The sequence below is a fragment of the Beta vulgaris genome, chromosome 6 (assembly GCF_026745355.1).
Source record: "Beta vulgaris subsp. vulgaris cultivar EL10 chromosome 6, EL10.2, whole genome shotgun sequence".
NCBI classification, from domain to species: Eukaryota; Viridiplantae; Streptophyta; class Magnoliopsida; order Caryophyllales; family Amaranthaceae; genus Beta; species Beta vulgaris.
This window is the reverse complement of record NC_079207.1, coordinates 60,101,901-60,120,771: the sequence shown is the minus strand read 5'-3', so window position 1 is coordinate 60,120,771 and position 18,871 is coordinate 60,101,901. Positions and strand designations below refer to the sequence as shown.

Genomic DNA, 18,871 nt, shown 5'->3' with positions numbered 1-18,871 from the left:
ACCATAAAATGAATAGGGATGTTATTATTTTAAACTTTACAATAACCTAAAATAAAGAAACAATAATTTTTTTCCCCATTTTTCGGTGGTGTGTTATACTTTGAGGTTAACCTAAAAAAATTTCAATTAAATCAAATAAAAAATCATCATATTTTTACTGCACACAAATTTTGCCACAATTGTATAATTTTTTATTTTTCCTTCGAATTGATTTTCACTTGGATATACATGCCCTTATAATTTTTAAAAAACAATCTAATATTTTAATTCGAACAGTTTGCATATTATATTTATAACATTTATATACATGGACTTTGTAATTAGAACAAAAAAGTCACATTAGTGTCTATATATTCACATATTTCTATATGCATGTTGATAAGATTATAAATAGTGTAAATATGAAAGACATACTCCTTCTGTTTTTTTTATTGTTCTCACTTGGAATCTTGGCACTATTCATACTTAGAGAGAATCTTCTCAATTTTTTTCAATTTATAAGAAAAAATATAGTCATGTGGGATCTTGTTTGATTCGTCTCAATTAGTACATTATTAATATTCAATCGTTATAATTTTTACTAATATATAATGAAAGATATTTAAGTTTAAAAATGTGCGTTGGGAGATGTGCACAAGAAAGTGAGAAAGATAAAAAAAAAAAAACAGAGGGAGTATTTTTTTTATTAGTAGCAATTTTAAAAAATACTAATGAATCCTAGAATTCATGCAAAAATAATCCTAGAATTCATAAGAAACTGTCTAAAATTACTTGAACTCATAAAAATTTGAAGGTTTAATTCCATTTCCAAGACTCAAATAAGAAATTATTTCGATTTTGTTATTTTTGACAAATTAAAAGATTTTTAATTTCTTCTTTCAATTCCAAATATCTCAAAATTCTTTAATCGAACATGTGAACATAACTTATATATTTATATTCAACAGACATAAACCGAGAATTTCTAATTTACACGAAAAAATCAATTTTTTTTTGCAATATACTCCCTCCGTTTCCTAAAGTTCTTCCCTCTTTCCGTTTAAGTGCGTTTACAAAAGATCTTCCAAAAGTTGATATAATATTATTAATAAAATATTGGGAACTATTTTCTTATATCTAATACAAGTTATTTTTATCAAACTAATTTTTATAATACTAACTGTGTGATGTAATTAGTTTGTTATATTTTTTATATAAATTTTTTTACAATAGATTGCAAAATTTTATTATGTTTTGCTTTTACGTTGAAAATTTTAATATGTGATAAAGAGTGTGGTAACTCAAATATTTCCAAAAATGTTGTATATAAGGAAGTATTTCATATTGTGTAATAAGTATTGCGAAAAAAATTTATTAAAGAATTGAATTAGTTTTTCTTTCAATCTCTTCATATAGTCACTCACAGTTGTCATATCATTTATTTTATTAGATATTATACGATGATGCATTTTTTATAGTTATATGTGACTTTGTTTGTCATCTGTAATTGACATACATAATGTTAACATTTTTTTGTAAATAAACTCAAACAATGAGCATCCCGTGCATTTATGTACAAGTATTAAACTAGTTGTAATATATTAGCATAAGTTTATTTAAATTTTCTGCTAAAAGTGGGACCAGACCCACAACATATATTTCATGGTTGGGCATAGTATGTCACTTCTTGTGAACATTAAATCGTCTTTAGATTATTGTATGTTGTGTTCACAAATCAAGGAAATGATAAGAAGTACTCAATCACATATAAAAACTTACCACACCAGGTAGTACTTGGTTTAATGGTAAGATTTGTATCTAACAAATTATAGCGGTCAAGCTCTATGATTAAATCCTATTAGAGGTACTTTCCGGATGTGATTCCCTTACTCTTCCCCCTAATCTAAAAGGGCTTTGCTCGTGTAACTGGACCAAGTTATACTGTGAGAAGTTTCTATCCATTAGTGCACTTTTTCTTATCAATATAATTTAATAGGTAAGAAGAAATCCTCTAGGCTAGCCTCACAAAGGTCCCCATCCAAAGACGCATTACCAGCCATCCCCAGTACCCTTATGAGATACCGAATACTAAATTGAGTTGAGTAGCGGAAAACTCTTATATTTTAATAATTTTTCTACGGCATTACTTCTAACATTTCCTCCGTTTTAATTTAGTTGTGACACTTTTTATTTTAGGAAGTTTCAATTTAGTTGTGACACTTTTATTTTGGGTAATAACATCTCTCTATGTCTCTCCTATCACATGTGATCCTTTTCTTTCTCTATCTCTCTCTTCTCAAAAAAATTCTAAAAAGGCGTGATTTTAAAAATGTCACAATTAAATTGAAACGGAGGAAGTAATAAAAAAAAACTTAAATATAAGTTAATAAAAAGATGGAGCATAGCCCAAGCCATCACTGTCACATAAAACATTACGGGGAAAATTGTTGATTATTTTAAAGAGTTTTACAATTTATCGGCAGTAGTATTTACTAAACACCACTCTTATTTTTATATATATTTTGTATTTCTTAACTTGTTTTACCTCAAAAATATTAAAACTCGATATTCTTTTTAGGAAAAATTAATTTAATCAGTCTCAACTATGGGCATCCTGATAAAAACAGCCCCAACTATCAATTTTTATTGTTCAGTCCCACCTTTAAAAGACATTTTAAAATAGTAGTCCCAGTAGGTTAGAAACCTGTTGTAGCAGGTAATTTGCCATTTTTTTCTATATTCTTCCTCCCTCCTCCTCTCCACTGCCACCCAACCCCCTCCCCTCCCTTCCACCCCACTACCCCTCCCCTAACCCCTAACCCCTCCCCCACCACCCATTCCCTGCTCCAGCCAACCCTCCCCCGCCCTTAAAACTCCCTGCCCTTGCCCCCAAAACCGCCCCCTTCCGCCACCTCCCCTTTCCTTTCCCCCGCCACCCCGCCCCCGAAACCTCTAGTGACACTGAACTTCACCAGTGGCGGAGAGCTCGAAGCTATGTCAATGGAGTCAAAGGAAAGAAAAGTCGTCGTGTGGACTGTGAAGCTTGATGCTTAAAAATGGCGTCGTAAATCCACCGGAGGAACTTGCCGCCACTACTGTCGGATTTACTTCTCTCAAACCTCTCTCTCTTTGATTATCTCTCTCGTATAGCTGATTGAAATTCCATTAGGATCAAAGAAAAAAAGATTAAAATCAAAATTAAGTTGATAGTATAAGATGAATTGAATGTTTTTGTGTCTTTGAACAATGTCTGCGTTTTCAAGAAATTCTATTGAGTCACATTTGACGCCGCTTATAGAACGAGGGAGAGATAGGTGGTAAATGACTATATTGGTGGTTATTTTTTCTTGAAACGGGGTCAGAGGGTGGGTGGCATCAGTAAGGGCATTCTAGGATTGCGAAATGGGGGCTGGGAGAAGGTTGTGCGAAGGGGGGGGGGGGTTGGGCGGTTGTGGTTTTATGGTGGTGGGGTGGCAAGAGAAGGGGAAGAAGGAAGGAGGAGAGAGAAATACTGAAAGAGGGAGAAGAGAAAACAGGTGAAAAAATAAATAAGGCTTAATTCGTTTTTTATTTGTTTAGAAAGTCACCAGTCCAATTGGACCACCAGTGTAAAGAGGTGGTTAAAGTTGGGACTGAACAATAAAAAGTGATCGTTAGGGCTGTTTTTATCAGGATGCCCATAGTTGGGACTGATTAAATCAAAATTTCCCTTCTTTTTATAGTATTAAGTGAACGAATTTTCATTTTCACCAACCATTTTTTCCTCACCAAGGTGAAAATGGAAAATGGTGGAGCCAAATTTTATTTTCGATTCTACCATGGTGAAACAAGAAAAAGTTTCAATTTCACCATGGTGGAACAGAAATTATGAAGAATAGTGAAAAAACAATAAAAAATTCGAAATCTCGGATAATAGGGTAGGAGGAAAGGAGATAGAGGAAGAGAAGAAGGGGTAGGGTGTAATAGTCCTATTTTTAAGAGCAATACGAATATATTTATTAAATTAATTATGTTTCGAATATTCTTATTTTATTTGAGTTGGAGTATGAACTTTTAGTTGTGATATGGGTGGAGGATGGTTAATCTTTTGACTTGATATGATTGGCTACGCTCTATAACGAACCTTGGGGGTAGTATTGCTGGACTCCATAACGAACCTTGGAGGCAGCGTTTGCCCAAATCATGTACTTGCCACTATTTGTTTAAGAGAATGAGCTATGCCAGTGTTGTACAGAAAGAAATGATTTGAAATAAAACGTTTATAACGGGTTGAAGTAAAGGTTATGAGTTTTCCACCCATTTTGAAATTTTGTTTGTTTTGTATTTCTTCTCTGAATTTGCAGGTTTGGTGTTGTGAGATTGGAATTGAAAGTAGAGCAAGATAAAAATATCTTGTGGATTAAGGATTGAGTTTGTATTTTAGATAGTTGATTTTGGAATAGTTAGTGATATTTCATTGTATATAACTTTGGGAATTTTAGTGGAGCTATTGATGTAATTAAGGTTTTTTTTTTTCGTTGCGATCGAGTTCATTTAGTTAAGAGTTGAATTCTAGTTTATGGTGCTTGAGTGTTCCTCTATTAGCTCGAAAGATCGGGCTGTTACATAGGGGCTTGGCATAGGGGCACGATGCGCGGGGAGGAGGAAGTGTGTACCGGGGGGGGGGCTACAAGGGGAAGGTGGAAGGGGTGTTGGGAGTGGGACTGGGGATGGCGTTGGGGGTTGTTAGGGGAGGGGGCGGGTGATGTTATGGTTTTATATAGAGTTTTCTTCCCTAATTATGTGCTAAAAGTTGTGATTATGGTGCTCTTAGGAGCCATTTGGTACTAACTCTCTCCATCTAGTTGTGGTTGCTATTTTGTATTGAATTGTAGGTTTTGAAGCTATCACTACTTTACATGATTGCACAGTGGATTAGAGGGTTAGATGCGAGTTTCTAGATCCGAGATGATTTCCGGGACTTTGAGCAAAGGAAGACAAGAAACGAAGATTACTAGACCGGCCCGATAGGATCGGGCGGCCCAGCCGATCGGCGAGATACCAGTTCTCATGCTTCTGCTGCGCGCCCAATCGGGCGTTTTATGCCCTGTCGTAATTCGGTCTTTCGCCCGATCGGGCGAGTTGGCCCGACATCGGGCGCCATTCCAGCAATCTGCCTCCCATTTCATAAGACCGCCCGATGTCATCGGGCGACCTAGGCCCGATCGGGCGTCTGACGAGACGCGAACTTTTAATGATTTTGGGCCCTTCTTTCGAGATTTTCTTCTATTGTTTTAGGGCTTGTATAAATAGAAAAATCAGAATTATTAACTCGGAGCTAGTTTTTATTATTAGTGTTCTCCATAGAGTGTTTCAAGAACCTTAATTTATTGCTTTGTGATTTCAATTCAAGATCAAACTTTTTGCTTATTCATAGTTCAATATAATTCGGTAATCTTTCTTCTTTACTTCTTTATTATTTCTTCCATTGTTAACTATATTGTTTTCTTAGTTATTTGCCATGTTTTCAAGTATGAGTTTTTATATGATTCTTGTTATTGATTTCATGATTATGAGTGAGTAGTTCTATATCTAGAATTGTGGAGATATATGTATGCAATAAGGGATTGATAGATTAGTTTGATTATCTGGTATTTCAATTGTTTCCTTTGATTGATTCTTCATGCTAGGATTATAAGTTAGGCCTGATTTATATTTCTACCCTTGCAATACTGAATCTACTTCGAGAGGAGAGATACCGTATAGGCTTTCAATTATTAGGCAAAGTGACCCTTGACTATGCGAGAGCGGCAGGGTGATCTTTGAGGGAGGTAATGTTCGAGAGAAATTACATGTGCCCTAGACAATTGACTTACTAGGTGGTTATCGTTTATCCTTGATTTCCCAAATTATGCATAGTGATCCATGATTCTAGTACTTTATGATATATTTACACCTTCATATTTAATTCTGTTACCTGTTTAGCTTAGTACACAACCATTCATCTGATTTTGTTAGTATAATATTAGAGTTCAGATACAATAGTATAACTTCTCCCTGTGGATTCGATCCTGACTTCCCTGACTACTAGTTAGTGGACCTTAGGTTATTTTTGATTAGGTGATACGACTTTAGCCTGTCAAATTTTGGCGCCGTTGCCGGGGAGCGGTTTATTTTATTTTGTCTGAATTATAGTATTAAACTAACCTCTACTCTGAAGAACACCTGTTCTTTGGAGCATCTCACGTTTGTTTTAGTGTTTTTGGTGTATGAGCAGGAAATTGAAATCTCCAAATCTCATCCCGTTCGATCCAGAGATTGAAAAGACCGCTCGTAGACTCAGAAAGAAAACTAACAAGCTAAGCTGTCTGCAGGGACACCCTCCCAAAAGACACCTTCCACCACCACCTTCCCACACCAAGAAACCCCACCTCACCTTTACTGTCAACATGGGTGAGAATGTTACTCGAACCTTCAGAGATTATGCGCAACCATCTCCTGATAACGTGCCTACTGGGGTACGGATGCCCACTATTGCTGCTACAAATTTTGAGATCAAGTCTCATGTTTTGAATATGGTTCAGAACAATCAGTTCGCTGGTTACCATCTGAAGACCCAAATCAGCATCTGCAGAGATTTTTACAGTGTTGTGCTACTCAGAAGCAAGCTGGTGTTACTCCTGATGAGATGAAGCTCCTTCTATTTGGTTTCTCTCTGCGCGATAAAGCTTTGTTCTGGTATAACAAGCTGCCTTCCACCATCACCACCTGGCCAGAACTTTCCAAGATTTTCCTCATCAAGTGGTACCCTTACCAGAAAATTGCAGATATGAGACATGCCATAGTTACTTTCACCCAAGATCCTGGTGAATCTCTATATGAAGCTTGGGAGCGGTTCAAGGATCTGCAGCGTCTATGTCCTCATCATGGGTTGGACCAGTGGTACTTGTGTCAGATTTTCTACACTAGAGTTGATGCAGATACACGACGGGTAATTGATGGAGCATCTGGTGGGTTCTTCATGGATAAAGCAATTGAGGAAGGTATGAACTTTTGGAGAAGCTAGCATCTAATCAAGCCTCTACCATTCGTTCCTCTTTGAAAAAGGGTGGTAAACATGATGTTGAAGCCATTTCTCTACTGTCTGGGCAACTAGCTACTCGAATAACTCAGAAAATTGACTCCCTGAAGTTAGGTAATGATTCCTCCCATATGAGTGTTAATGCGATGGCTAGTGCTTCTAACTATAATGTGCATGTATGTGATGCTTGTGGAATATCTGGGCACAACTCTCAAGAGTGTCCTGCGCTGGGAAATAACTGTGAGGCGTCAATGCTTTCCAATCACAACCTAGGAACCAATTCAACCCCTATTCCAACACCTACAATCCTGGGTTAAGACACATCCCAACCTCTCATATAGGAGTACTAATGTGTTGAACCCTCAACCTCAACAACCATATCCACCTCAACAACAGGGTCAACAATACCAACCTTCCAACAAGCTCCACCTGGTTTTCAGAGAAATCAAGCACCTCCCAGCCTGCTCCTCCTGCTGACCCAGCCATGACAGAGTTGAAGAATATGATGTTCCAGATGCAGAAGGGTTCAATGCTTTTCAAGCTGACACAAAAGCTCAACTGGAAAATTTGGGCACGCATAACAAGATGTTGGAGACTCAACTAGCTCAGTTGGCTAGTTCTTCTGCTAGTAGGCCACCTGGGGCCTTACCTTCACAATCAATGCAACCAAGGGACACTGCCAACGCCATCACTCTTAGGAGTGGCACATTATGATGGTCCCCAATGCCTAAGGATGGTCCGGTTGAGCCAGAAAAAAATGCAGACATAACTGAAACTTCGTCAGCTCCTGAGGCTACCCAACACAAATGCAGAGAAGCAGACAGTACCTGAAAAAGTCCTCCACCACTCCTGCGATAAGGTTCCATTTCCCACTCGTCTATCAAGAATAAGCTGGATCACCAACTTGGTAAGTTTATGGAGGTAGTGAAAAATCTTCAGGTAACTGTTCCATTTACTGAACTCATTACTCAAGTACCTGCATATGCTAAATTTTTGAAGGAAATTTTGACTAGGAAAAGAGCCTTTAATGCAGTAGAAACTGTTGCCTTTACTGAAGAATGTAGTGCTCTTTTGCAAAATCAATCCCCCCCTAAATTGAAAGATCCGGGGAGTTTCTCCATCCCTTGTAATATTGGCACCTATTTATTGACAAAGCCTTATGTGATCTAGGTGCTAGTGTTAGTGTCATGCCCTTGACTGTTTGTAAAAAGCTTGACATGGGAGATTTAAAATGTACCAACATTACTCTTCAAATGGCTGACCGTTCTGTTAAATACCCCTAGGTATCTTAGAGGACGTTCCTGTGAGGGTAGGTAAATTTTACATTCCTGTGGATTTTGTTGTGCTTGACATGGAAGAGGATACTCAAATCCCAATCATTTTAGGGAGACCATTCCTTCATACTGCTGGAGCTGTCATAGATGTAAAAATGGGAAATTAACTTTGACTGTGGGGGATGATAAGGTAACTTTTAGTTTGACCAATGCTTTGAAAAGTCCCATGCTAGAGGAAGCCTGTTACAGAATAGATGTCATTGATGTGCTGGTTAATGATGACATGCCTCAATCCCTTATGCGGGATCCACTGGAGGCTTTGCTTTGTTTTACCTCTTCCACAGGTGATGATATTATCCGGACTACTGAAGTGGATGCTTGGGAAGCAGCTTTTACCTGTGTCGAGCTTGATGGTACTACCACTCATGAGGATGAACGGTTAGTATGTGCTACTCCACCGGTAGAGGTAAAGAAACCTGAACTGAAACCCCTTCCCCCTTCTCTGCGTATGCTTTTCTGGATGATTCTGAAAATTGCCCTGTGATTGTTAGTGCTGCATTAAATGATGGTCAAATGTCTCAACTTTTGTCTGTTTTGCGACAACATAAAAAGGCCATTGGATATAACATTGATGATTTGAAAGGCATAAGCCCTGACTTTTGCATGCATAAAATTCATCTTGAGGATGATCATCGTCCTAGTATACAAGGTCAGCGTCGTTTGAACCCGAATATGCAGGAAGTTGTCAAAAAGAGGTTATGAAACTGCTTGATGCTGGGATTATCTATCCTATTTCTGATTCTAAGTGGGTGAGTCCAGTTCAAGTGGTTCCTAAAAAGGGGGTACTACTGTAGTTAAAAATGAGAAAAATGAATTAATTACTACAAGAGTAGTTACTGGGTGGCGTATGTGCATTGACTATAGGAAATTAAATGTTGCCACTAAGAAAGACTATTTTCCCCTTCCCTTCATTGATCAGATGTTGGAACGTCTAGCTTGTCATTCTCATTTCTGTTATCTAGATGGCTATTCTGGTTTCTTCCAAATCCCTATCCACCCAGATGACCAGGAGAAGACCACCTTTACATGTCCTTATGGTACCTTTGCTATAGAAGGATGCCCTTTGGCCTATGTAATGCCCCTGCTACTTTCCAACGTTGTATGATGGCCATATTTTCTGAATTTATTGAGTCCATCATGGAAGTATTTATGGATGACTTTAGTGTGTATGGCATTGATTTTGATGCATGTTTGCTGAATTTGACTAAAGTACTGAAAAGATGTGAGGATGTCCACCTTGTCTTGAACTGGGAGAAGTGCCACTTCATGGTTACTGAAGGAGTGGTACTTGGTCATATTATTTCTGAACGAGGCATCCAGGTGGACAAAGCAAAAATTCAAGTGATTGAGCAATTACCCCCTCCTGTGAATGTTAAGGGTGTTAGAGGTTTTCTTGGTCATGCGGGATTTTATCGCCGCTTTATCAAGGACTTCTCTAAAATTGCTAAACCACTTACTCAGTTGCTCCTCAAGGATGCCCCGTTCCTGTTTACTGATGAGTGTCTAGTGTCTTTTAACAGGATAGCAAGCTTGATTACTGCTCCTATCATCCGATCTCCAGATTGGACCCTCCCATTTGAGATTATGTGTGATGCCAGTGATTATGCTGTGGGAGCTGTCCTTGGTCAGAGAAAAGACAACATCCTCCATGCCATCTACTATGCTAGCAAGACACTCGATGAAGCTCAAGTAATTATGCCACTACAGAGAAAGAGCTGCTAGCTGTGGTCTATGCATTGGACAAGTTCAGGACCTATCTGCTTGGGTCTAAAGTCATTGTCTACACTGATCATGCTGCATTGAAGTACCTCCTCGCCAAAAAGGAGGCCAAGCCTCGACTCATTCGGTGGATTTTGCTGCTCCAAGAATTCGACTTGGAGATCAGAGATAAAAAGGGTGCAGAAAATGTAGTGGCTGACCATTTGTCCCGATTGCAGTATGAAGATATGGAAGAAGGTCTTCCCATTGACGACTCCTTTCCTGATGATAAGCTCCTGGCAGTCACTTCTGTTACCCCGTGGTATGCGGACTTCGCCAACTTTTGTGTGAGTGGACAAACCCCTCCAGAGCTGAGCTACCAGCAGAGAAAGAAATTTCTCCATGATGCCAAACAATTCTTCTGGGATGACCCTCTGCTTTACAAGCTCTGTGCTGACACTATATACAGGCGATGTATCCCAGAGTGGGAGGTGCATGACATTCTGAAGCACTCTCACTCCCTTCCATGTGGAGGCCATGCTGGGCCTTCCAAAACAGTAGCAAAGGTACTTCAATCTGGTTTTTATTGGCCAACACTTTTTCATGATGCTAGTATTTTTGTTAAGTCTTGTGATGCATGCCAACGAACAGGAAATATTTCCCGTAGACATGAGATGCCCAACCCCATCCTAGAAGTTGAACTATTTGATGTGTGGGGTATTGATTTTATGGGTCCTTTTCCCTCTTCCTCAGGCAACAATTTCATACTTGTTGCTGTTGACTATGTCTCTAAGTGGGTAGAAGCTATTGCATCACCGACCAATGACTCTAAGGTTGTCATGAAAATGTTCAAAAAGATTATCTTTCCACGGTTTGGGGTACCAAGAGTTGTCATTAGTGATGGGGATCCCACTTTCACAAAAGAACCTTTGAAGCCCTACTCAAAAAGTATGGTGTCTACCATAGGACTGGCCTAGCATACCACCCTCAGACAAGTGGGCAAGTAGAAGTGTCTAACCGGGAAATAAAGTCTATTTTGGAGAAAGTGGTAGCTAAATCGAGAAAAGATTGGAGTGATAAGTTAGATGACACCTTATGGGCTTATAGAACTGCTTTTAAGACCCCTATTGGTACCACCCCTTATCGCAGTCTATGGAAAAGCATGCCACCTACCTGTCGAACTAGAGTATAAGGCTTTTTGGGCGGTTAAAGAGTTGAACCTTGATGCTAAATTGCGGAGAAAAGCGTTTACTGCAGATTAATGAGCTTGATGAACTTAGACTAAATGCTTATGATAGTTCGCGCTCTACAAAGAGCGCACTAAGAGATGGCATGATAAGAAAATTCTGAGTAGGGAGTTCAATATTGGTGACAAGGTTTTACTGTACAACTCTAGACTAAAGCTTTTTCCTGGTAAGTGAAATCTAGGTGGTCTGGTCCTTTTTCTGTCACTAACACTAACAAGTTTGGTTCTATTGAGGTGATGAATGCAACAGGTGAGAAATTCAAAGTTAATGGACAACGTCTGAAGTTGTACTATACCGGAATCCCTGTTGGATCTGTGGAGGAGTTATACCTTCAACCCCCTCCCCTTCTGTTTGAGGGATGAAGCATTATGGTCGTGCGGGACCTTTATAAACCAGCGCTAATCGGGAGGCAACCCGATTTCCTTCTTTTTGATTTCGTAGTTTTTTTTTCTAGATTTTTATTCTTTTTGATTTTTTTACTTTGTTCATTTTTGTAGTTTGGTGAGAGAGTGAGAGGGTACTGATATCCCTCTTCAGGTTACATGTGTGCAGGAGTGTAATAGCCCTGTTTTTAAGAGCGTTTATTTAAACGTTAAATATAATTATTAAGTTAATTATGTTTCGAAAATTCTTATTTTATTTGAGTTGGAGTATGAATTATTTTGTCGTGTTGTAATGAATTTATTTATTTAATTATATGAGATTATTTTTATTATTATTATTATTATTAAAATTATTTTGGGTCTTATGTGCCATTAAATTGTGTGGTATTTAGTCAAATAGGAAGTCAAAGTCGATTTCTCTTCAATTTTCTTTCCCTTGTCGTTTATAAGTGCAAACCCAAAAAGTAACAAAACCCATCCTTATCTTGATCTTCCTCGTCATTTTTCCCGTGAGAAAACCACGAAACCCCAAAACCCAAATACTCAATCTCTCTCGTCCCCTGCTTCTTGTTCGTCGAAATCCGGTTGCTCGCCGGCGATCTTGTGTTCGCGGAGCTTCCTCTTTCCTTTTCTCGTGCGGCCGCCTCCCTGATGTCGCTGTTGTTGTTCTGTTTTGGTGCTGCTGCAACCCGTTCATCTTTCGGTGGAGCTCCTCCTATCGCCGCGTTTTCTGAGGCTGCCGGAGATCCCGCGACACTTCTCCCTTCTCTATTTCCTCTGCTTGCAGTTTTCTCCCTCCTCTTGGTTGTCGGTGTTGCCGTTGTTACTTGCGGTTGGTCGGTGCCGCGACCGCGAGCAAAGTGACGTCGCCGTCGCCGCTGCTGTGTTGCTGTTGCCTTTGCCGCGACGAATCGCCGGAGCTTAGCTCCACTCTTGTGCTTTGTTTTCGTCCCTGCTCTACTTGAGCAGAGGTACATACCTCTTGTCTATTTTCTTAAATTCAGAATTCTTGATTAATAATTCAAGTTCAAGTTGTTATTTGTCGTTATTGCTATTGTTTGTGTTACTCCTAGTGGTTGTAAGTGTTGTCTTGGTTGTTGTTGTGGTTGTTGATGATGATGAGGATGACATGTTGTTTTAATGCTTGGTGGTGTGTTGTTGTGTTGTTGTTGTCAATTCTAAGAGTACCTAAGTACTAATTTGATTCCTTGGAGTATAAAATCAGTTATGGTATCATTGGTTTTGTAGCCTTAGTAAATTAGATCAATTTGCCTACAAATAATTCTTTTAATTCAATTCCTCTTGAAATGAGTAAAGAGAAGCCATGTTAGGTGGTGTTGCATTTACTATGTGGTTGCAGTTGAGTTTATTAGAATTGAAATCTAGGAAATGACGTTATAAGTTCCAAGCTACTTTTGTTAAATAATTTTACCACTAATCTTTATCACCGTTATATTGGAGAGTACTAAATGAGTAAGCTAGTTTGATTGACTCTTTATAACCTCAACTTAATTCGACTAATGATTTGCTAGTTTAGTTGAATATATAGTGTTATTGTCTCCTTATCAAAGATTTGTAATTAGACTGTGAGACAGTCTTAGTTATGAAAGTTGATTGAGTTAATTTAATTAGTTTTTCCTATTAAGTTAGAAAGAGAATTAATTAGTTCTTATTAGTAATGTGAAAGTACTTGAGTTAGTTTCATTAACTATGGTTTCGATTAATGAACATGTGGTTAATAAAGTATTTTAGTTTGATAACTATAAATGAAATAAGATGATAAAGTCAGACTACTTGACTAGTGATTCACTAAAGCGAATTAGTGTGTGTGTTTAACTACATAAATCAAAGTGAGTTTAGAATTACCTTAAAGAAGTCCCACTTAGATAATGGAACTGTTTTGATGAAATAAATCACTATGTATGACGATGAGTATGATTTGTACTTGGTTTATTACTGTTTGTGTTAATAAGAACTCACCTAATGGTATAACATGGATTATATTTAGTTACTTATAATCAACCTATGATCAATGAAACTTGTGTTGTGTGTTTTTGGTTTATTCTCGTTAGTTAATTTAACTGAGAGACTTAGTAATATTGTTGTGGATATTTGTTGACATGATTAATTACTACCAGTTGTGTTTATGTTGATAATTGGAATTTGAAAAGCATATATGTATCGATTTGAAATATGTCTTTATAGAGTTAGACGATTATGGTTATCTACAGGGGAAATGACTAGGTTGGATACAAGTTGTTAATTACTTTAATAGTCTTGATTATTGGAGGATGATTTTGGAATGGACTATCATTGGTTAAGGATTTGAGTGCAAGATAGAAATCAGTTTATTGAGGTTTATTTACGAGTCGAGCTAGCTTTATATTCTCAATATAATTGTTGGTAGCACAATTAGGTGCTTGATTTAGGTACGGTTGTGAGTTATGTTTAGTTTGTTTAGTTTTATAATTTGGAATTGTGATTATGAATTGGGATGCAAGTCAATGTAGCTAATATCATCGAAGTTATAGATACTAATTAAAGATTGAGGAAATTAGAATGTTGAAGTTTGATAATTTCTAAATCGAGAATTAGTTATGATTATGTTCTCTAGTTCAGATTAGTCTAAGTTGGTTATGGATTATCGAAGTTGTTTTGAGGTAGTTGTTGGAGGATGACTATGTAGACGTATATAATTCAAGATGATATGGGAAATCAAGTCATCATGCTTGGAGGTTTCACATAATTGTTATAGAGTTGATATAACCTTTATGTTCAGCTATATATTTAAATGCTCCTGTGTCGTTATATGAATATTAGATATCATATATCGTTTATAGTAATGCCTGTGAGTATAGATGTATCTCTATGAGTTAGTTGTGAATTGCTATTGGATTATTATAAAAGTATTCTTTTTGTTCAGTCATTGGAGTTTTTCGAAAATACTATGTTTCTGAAAATATGATTTGGTATGATAATGAGAAAATGATTCAAGTGTGAGTTAAGACCAGATAAGGTCGAATATGGTATTATGTTATGAGTATTGAGGTTTAAAGTGTAAACCATTAAATATCTTATTTTATAAATATGAAAGTGAGGCATGAATAGGCACCCCGAGTTAGGGCGGGTAGAGTCCCTAGCTGTTGCCTTCCAGGAGGGGCTAATCCCTGGCGTTATAGGACATGTCCGGGTAAGTCTTGCAAGCATAATAATAAAAGGCTGGGTGACGACCCTCACTAGTTTGGAGACAGCTGGTACTGCGTGGTACCCCTCTCCACTCGCGTTCATGCCAAACGATCGAATTTTGTGAAAATATAGTAACTGAGTTGAAAGGTTGATTAAATGAGAATATAAAAACGTGTCATTGTTGAGAGTCGTCTTATTGAATTTTGTTACTATATGATTGATGAAGTATTATGGAACGTGGAATTTTGGAAATGCAATATGTTTGTTCAACAAGAATATTGCTGCTAAGTATGCTATGATTGGTGTGATTGTTGAACTTATGTTGATTGTGTGAGAGTCGTTTTCAAGTAAAAACCACCAAAGCATGTGTTACTCTTGTTTACGGGTTAGTACTCAGCTTTGCTGATGTGTATATGTTGTTTTGTCATTTCTGTGGCCTGTCACTTGGTGGGTGGCAGTATCTTAAATGTTTCAGGTTGAAGCCGTGAGTTATCCTTTTGCAAGTTGAAGCTAATACAAGTTGGAGCAGTATTATAGTTGCTATCGAAGTGAGGACGCTTGACTTTGTAATAGTTAGTTGTTTATAATCTATAGTTATTTCTACATTTAAGAGTCGCTAGTTAGTGCTCCTGATTCTCTATTGGTTGTTGCTCCGCGAAAGCGTTGAGATTGTTGAGCTTTGGGATTTGGAAATATTTTAAAATTGAATTTGCAAACAGGTTTTATTATTTTTCGCTTTAGCGTTGTCCTATTTTCAAAGGAAACTCTGCCGGATTTTTTGTAGAAATTTATGGGAATAGAGTCTGAGAATCAGAGCGTAGTTATAATAGTTAATTTATTTGAATAGAGTTGGGATTGAGTTCCACACTCTCCGATTTAGTTCGGTGAGTGTGATGGTAATAGTCCGGGTTACCTCGACTAGAGTCTCTTTCGCTGTGCTTAATCCTTTGTAAGCTGGTGGGAAATTCGGGCTGTTACAAGTGGTATCAGAGCTTGAGTAGTTTTTGGATACACTGTGATCTCCATATCATAGTGTAGGGGTTGAATATAGGTCTAATGAATTGGCTAAAGAGTTAGGTATAAATGAATCAAGCCGTATGAGTGTTTGCGCTTACGCGTGTACTATATGAATCCATTTATTTAAATGGGTATTAAGTGTGTGTATATTTGCTAATGTGTATATTATTATCTTGTTATGACTTGATTGTTCATAATGTTATTTTACTTAAAAGTGTGTATTTCAAGAAAACTTGTATGATTTGCTTAAGTAAATGAATTTTAAACGAGATCTCTGTTGATGAGATGATTGGAATCCAATGCCAACAAATTTGCCCCTTTTGTTTTCTTTGCTCCTTGATTTCGCGAATTAAGTTGAAGTAGAGATACAAAAGATGATGGTAGAATGGAGGCTGGACATTCATGTCTTTGAAGCTTGAGATTTTAGTTTTATGAAAATAATTATTTGTAAGTTTCGAGGACGAAACTTATTTTAAGGGTGGTAGAATGTAATAGCCCTGGTTTTTAAGAGCGTTTATTTAAACGTTAAATATAATTATTAAGTTAATTATGTTTCGAAAATTCTTATTTTATTTGAGTTGGAGTATGAATTATTTTGTCGTGTTGTAATGAATTTATTTATTTAATTATATGAGATTATTTTTATTATTATTATTATTAAAATTATTTTGGGTCTTATGTGCCATTAAATTGTGTGGTATTTAGTCAAATAGGAAGTCAAAGTCGATTTCTCTTCAATTTTCTTTCCCTTGTCGGTTTATAAGTGCAAACCCAAAAAGTAACAAAACCCATCCTTATCTTGATCTTCCTCGTCATTTTTCCCGTGAGAAAACCCACGAAACCCCAAAACCCAAATACTCAATCTCTCTCGTCCCCTGCTTCTTGTCTCGTCGAAATCCGGTTGCTCGCCGGCGATCTTGTTGTTCGCCGGAGCTTCCTCTTTCCTTTTCTTGTGCGGCCGCCTCCCTGATGTCGCTGTTGTTTGTTCTGTTTTGGTGCTGTTGCGCCTGTTCATCTTTCGGTGGTGCTCCTTCTGTCGCCGGCGTTTTCTGAGGCTGCCGGAGATCCCGCACACTTCTCCCTTCTCTATTTCCTCTGCTTGCAGTTTTCTCCCTCCTCTTGGTTGTCGGTGTTGCCGTTGTTACTTGCGGTTGGTCGGTGCCGCGACCGCGAGCAAAGTGACGTCGCCGTCGCCGCTGCTGTGTTGCTGTTGCCTTTGCCGCGACGAATCGCCGGAGCTTAGCTCCATCTTGTGCTTTGTTTTCGTCCCTGCTCTACTTGAGCAGAGGTACATACCTCTTGTCTATTTTCTTTAAATTTCAGAATTCTTGATTAATAATTCAAGTTCAAGTTGTTATTTGTCGTTATTGCTATTGTTTGTGTTACTCCTAGTGGTTGTAAGTGTTGTCTTGGTTGTTGTTGTGGTTGTTGATGATGATGAGGATGACATGTTGTTTTAATGCTTGGTGGTGTGTTGTTGTGTTGTTGTTGTCAATTCTAAGAGTACCTAAGTACTAATTTGATTCCTTGGAGTATAAAATCAGTTATGGTATCATTGGGTTTTGTAGCCTTAGTAAATTAGATCAATTTTGCCTACAAATAATTCTTTTAATTCAATTCCTCTTGAAATGAGTAAAGAGAAGCCATGTTAGGTGGGGTTGCATTTACGTATGTGGTTTGCAGTTGAGTTTATTAGAATTGAAATCTAGGAAATGACGTTATAAGTTCCAAGCTACTTTTGTTAAAAATTTTACCACTAATCTTTATCACCGTTATATTGGAGAGTACTAAATGAGTAAGCTAGTTTGATTGACCCTTTATAACCTCAACTTAATTCGACTAATGGAATTTGCTAGTTTAGTTGAATATATTAGTGTTATTGTCTCCTTATCAAAGATTTGTAATTAGACTCGTGAGACAGTCTTAGTTAAGAAAGTTGATTGAGTTAATTTAATTAGTTTTCTCCTATTAAGTTAGAAAGAGAATTAATTAGTTCTTATTAGTAATGTGAAGAGTACTTGAGTTAGTTTCATTAACTATGGTTTCGATTAATGAACATGTGGTTAATAAAGTATTTTAGTTTGATAACTATAAATGAAATAAGATGATAAAGTCAGACTACTTGACTAGTGATTCACTAAAGCGAATTAGTGTGTGTGTTTAACTACATAAATCAAAGTGAGTTTAGAATTACCTTAAAGAAGTCCCACTTAGATAATGGAACTGTTTTGATGAAATAAACTCACTATGTATGACGATGAGTATGATTTGTACTTGGTTTTATTACTGTTTGTGTTAATAAGAACTCACCTAATGGTATAACATGGATTATATTTAGTTACTTATAATCAACCTATGATCAATGAAACTTGTGTTGTGTGTTTTTGGTTTATTCTCGTTAGTTAATTTAACTGAGAGACTTAGTAATATTGTTGTGGATATTTGTTGACATGATTAATTACTACCAGTTGTGTTTATGTTGATAATTGGAATTTGAAAAGCATATATGTATCGATTTGAAATATGTCTTTATAAGAGTTAGACGATTATGGTTATCTACAGGGGAAATGACTAGGTTGGATACAAGTTGTTAATTACTTTAATAGTCTTGATTATTGGAGGATGATTTTGGAATGGACTATCATTGGTTAAGGATTTGAGTGCAAGATAGAAATCAGTTTATTGAGGTTTATTTACGAGTCGAGCTAGCTTTATATTCTCAATATAATTGTTGTAGCACAATTAGGTGCTTGATTTAGGTACGGTTGTGAGTTATGTTTAGTTTGTTTAGTTTTATAATTTGGAATTGTGATTATGATTGGGATGCAAGTCAATGTAGCTAATATCATCGAAGTTATAGATACTAATTAAAGATTGAGGAAATTAGATGTTGAAGGTTGATAATTTCTAAATCGAGAATTAGTTATGATTATGTTCTCTAGTTCAGATTAGTCTAAGTTGGTTATG

At 37.1% G+C, this 18,871-nt stretch overlaps 1 non-coding gene across 1 annotated transcript; it reads right to left on the bottom strand.

Moving 5' to 3' along the window:
• Positions 1 to 6,784: 6,784 nt before the first annotated feature.
• On the bottom strand, positions 6,785 to 6,891 carry LOC125499174 (small nucleolar RNA R71). Its single transcript, XR_007275891.1, has one exon. It is a non-coding gene; the product is annotated as a small nucleolar RNA R71 (small nucleolar RNA).
• Between the last annotated feature and the right edge of the window lie 11,980 nt (positions 6,892 to 18,871).